We start from the raw sequence: 4,513 nt of genomic DNA, 5'->3' as shown, positions 1-4,513 counted from the left end.
GTGTACTTTTTTATCTTTCAATATATTATCATCTTTATCTCTTTTTCTGTTATAAACATATATATATAGATATATATATTTCATTAGATCATAGGTAAATTATCTAATATAATCAGGTAACTTCTGAACCTTAAATAATACTCAACTCTGTAATTGAATATTATCTCAGCTCAGCTCAAAATATATCAAACTTAATAGCGATCCGCCCACTGTACTCTATTGGATATTATCGGATATTATATGATAGCTAATTTGAATTCTGTTTAGAGAGTTATGATAATATTTCAGTTATCTTTCCGTTCATATTTCATTTAAGAAAAGTTGCTAGGGATAAACTCGGTCCGACCTATCCCATACATTTAATTATCAGGATATCTGTGACTTTTTGCATAATATTATTCTAATTTGTTATAACAAGGATGAGATTAGATTTTTCTTATATTTAAAATTAATTTTCTTTTCGTGGTTATTAAATATGTCTATTCTCATGATATCTCGTTACGTTTTCCATTTTTTGTCATTTAATCTATACTATCTATACTAATATAATAAAGCGGAAGAGTTTGTTTGTTTGTTTGTTTGTTTGTTTGTTTGTTTGTTTGAACGCTAAGATCTCTGGATCTACTGGATCGATTTACTTTGTTTTTGTTTTGTATGAAAGCTGCATTCTTCAGAAGTGCTATAGGCTATATAATATTACATTACACATATATACTAATAAATTAAAATTCTTTCTAATTTGACATGCAATTTATTCTGCCATGTTAATAACAACCGTCGTCGCTACGCGACCGCGTTCGTTACTGCGTCATTTTGATATTCATCCTTATGAAAATAAATATAATAGTCACTTTTAGCATTTCATCTAGATTGAAATTATATTTCTATAGAAATTATATTCTTATATTTCAAGCAGGCGTAGCCGCGTCCGGGTCCGCTAGTAATATAATAAAGCGGAAGAGTTTGTTTGTATGTTTGTTTGTTTGTTTGAACGCTAAGATCTCTGGATCTACTGGTCTGATTTATTATGTTTTTGTTTTGTATGAAAACTGCATTCTTCAGAAGTGCTATAGGCTATATAACATTAAATTACACATGTGTACTAATAAATTAAAATAGTTTCTAATTTGACATGCAATTTATTCTGCCATGTTAATAACAACCGTCGTTGCTAAGCACCGGTTTGCAAAGTTTCTTTATTGTTTTAAGAAAACGTCACCCAAAATGAACTTATATTTTGATATTCATCCTTATAAAAATAAATATATTATATAATATTTAATAAATATTCTTATAGTTCAAGCAGGCGTAGCCGCGTCCGGGTCCACTAGTAAATTATAAAACGGGTACACGTTTTTAAATTTTCTTGTGTTACCAGTTACCACTGAATCTAAAGGAAGAATGAAATATATACAAGTCCATATACCTATGTAAGTATTTTTTTTAAGCTTCACTCTTTATCCCGCACGTAGCAGGGTAGGCAGAGCTAGCTTAGTATTAATATTATTGATACTCGGTTCCCCATTTTCTGCCGAATTCTGGTGGCGTTGCGTGTTGAGTGGCAGTACTCAACAGCGACCAGAGAGGAAATAAAATTATTAAGCATTTTATTTTGTCGAGTGGGGATCGAACTCACAATCTGTTGTGTTTACTTAGTCTTAGTCGCTCGCTTGTGCCCCATGCGCCTCCACTGGCTTCAATATAATTAGTTAATTATTTTTATTAACAATTTATTAGCGCATTTTTCGTTTGCTCGTTATGATATCAAGTTTAGCAGATTCGTTCTGTATTTAAATTTATTTTAGTTTATGAAGAGTGTCCCGACACTAGATTCGCCATTATTTCGGATTTCGTATAAAAGTGAAGCTTAAAAAGGACAATAATAATCTATATATATAAAAGGACTTGTCCTCACTGACTGAGGTAAGACGCGCGCACAGCCGTAACCGCTGTGCGTAGAAACGTTAAATTTGGACAAAAGTTTACTTTCGTAATCTGGACATCCACTAAGAAGGGATTTTGAAAAATTTTAACCCTAAAAGGGTGAAAAAGGGGTAGAAAGTTTGTATGGAAAAAAAATTAAATCAGCACCAATTTTTATAAAATTTGAAATTTAGATTTTTAAAAGTATTTTATTGAAAACGTATTTCAACGTTTTCTAGAATTCTCCCCCTAAGGGTGCAAATAAGGGGTTGAAACTTTGTATAGACTTTTTTTTAAATCGGCACCAATTTTTATAAAATTTGAAATTCAGACTCTTAAAAGTATTTAATTGAACACATGTTTCATGGTTTTCTAGAATTCTTCCCCTTAGGGTGTAAATAAGGGGTTGAAAGTTTGTATGGCAAAATCTTTAAAACGCCACCGATTAGTATAAAATTTGAAATTTAGACTCTTAAAAATATTTAATTGAACATGTGTTACATGGTTTTCTAAAATTCACCCCCTAAGGGTGCAAACAAGGGGTTGAAAGTTTGTATAGAAAAATCTTTAAATCGCCACCGATTTTTTTAAAATTTGAAATTTAGACTCTTAAAAATATTTCATTGTTTATAAGAATTCACCCTTAAATAAGCAAGCGAAGCTGCGCGCGTCCGCTAGTAATAATATATTTTTAAGATGGATGAAGATACAAATTGCATTTTCGATTCGGTTTAGATATGGAATATTGGACGTGATATGAAATGGTTTTTCAACATCCTTCCGATAATTTGTGGGAGCTCAGATTCATTTCATTCGTACAAAATTTTATGTCACGAATATATTATATTTTTTTAAATGATACGTTTTCCTTTACACATTTCAATATAAATCGTCTACGGAAGATTCTTTCTTTTCGACGTAGCTCAAATTGTAGAACATATGGCTTTAATATTTTAAAATAGTAAGACTTTTCACTTAATCTTACTTTTAAAAACTTATTGAACCGTGTTTACTATCTTATAGACCGTCTACTCTTAACTTAAACCTACAAATAAGGTAATCGCAAAACACTTTTTAAATTGGCAAATTGGTTAGGCGTCATAGGCGCCTGGCAGATGTGAAACATCGTGTTCGTACAACTAATATGCATAAAAGACAAGAGAAACTATGTTTATTTATTAAAAATTATTTAACAAAATAATTTAATAGCTACATACATAAATTATAAATTTAATTTCCTTTGGCTGAGCAACGTTCACCAAAACGTTGCGCCTGGTGCATGTTATGACGTTTGCATTCATCTAATCTCACACTCGTAGGTAACAAATCTTCTTCAGTGTAACAATTTATTTCGTGCATGTCACCTTCTATATGCAATGTGTGAATATGCCTCTGGAAATCTCTCATTTAAAGTCATTTTACACAATTTATAATAATTAAATATTCCTTTTTAGAGTTCCGTACCTCAAAAAGTAATAACGGAATACTTATAGGATTACTTTGTAGACCGTCTGTCCGTCTGTCAAGATCATATATCTCGAGATCGCCTGTTCAAATCAAGCTCAAGTTAATATTAAATATTCAAGTCTAGTCTATGCTAAAATCAAGTTTCTAAGTCAACGCATTCAAAAAATACGAGCATCGATTTTTCCATTTTGTATGGAATTAAACATATAGGGACCGGACCTGTCCGTGGTGATGATCCTGTGGACCTACAGATATAATTTTTTGCATGAAGTGAGAACTTACAATACACATAAAAGAAGAACTTGAGAAAGAAGCACTACATAGATGGCTAGATGATCTCAATCTAGCTGATAGATGGCTTGGCAATCATAATTTATAAAAAATATAGTGCCGAAATCAGATCCAGTTTTTACCTTAGCTGGTAGAAGTAACCAAATACGTTCGTATATTCAACATTGCATATCCATAAATATTACCATTTATATAAATAATCTTTATCGTACTGCTGTCTTATTGATCTCCCTCCTCATATGAAAAATGAAAACGACTGTGATTTCCTCAAAGCACTTAGAGTGCTTGCGTTAAACCAATTTCGCGGTATTAAGGCAACAGTTCGAATGGAAATGTCGTATTAAGTGAAACTATTCATCATATCTTCAATATCTTAAATAAATCCTCCGTCGATATTGACTTGCTTTGAACATAGATTTGGTTAAATTGTTTTCTCTATGTACGGTAGCTTCTTAATCTAATTCGATATAAACTAGGTATATTATAGTTAAGTTTCATGTATGTTTACTAGCTTTAACCAGTGGTATCGATCGAGTGGTTAAATGGAAATGGCTACTGGTTGTGTATGACACATGACACGTGACACATTCTATGCGCGGTATGTAACTTTGACCGCAGGTACAGTGGGTTGCAGCGAAACGAGTAATTTCATGTAATATAGCCTTTCTCGATAGGCTCATAAAAAAAATACTATTTCTTTTCTCAATTTTTTATTTTAACGCTATAAAATCGAGATCCAAAAATTGTGTTGAACATTTTTTTTTTTCAACAACATGTTTTATATTTCATTAAACATTACAAATGTTAAAACATTTTCTTAAATTAAGCCTAA

Source organism: Heliconius melpomene, chromosome 18 (genome assembly GCF_056956725.1).
Source record: "Heliconius melpomene rosina isolate 202511_hmr_F chromosome 18, ASM5695672v1, whole genome shotgun sequence".
NCBI classification, from domain to species: domain Eukaryota; kingdom Metazoa; phylum Arthropoda; class Insecta; order Lepidoptera; family Nymphalidae; genus Heliconius; species Heliconius melpomene.
This window is presented reverse-complemented; position numbering follows the sequence as displayed.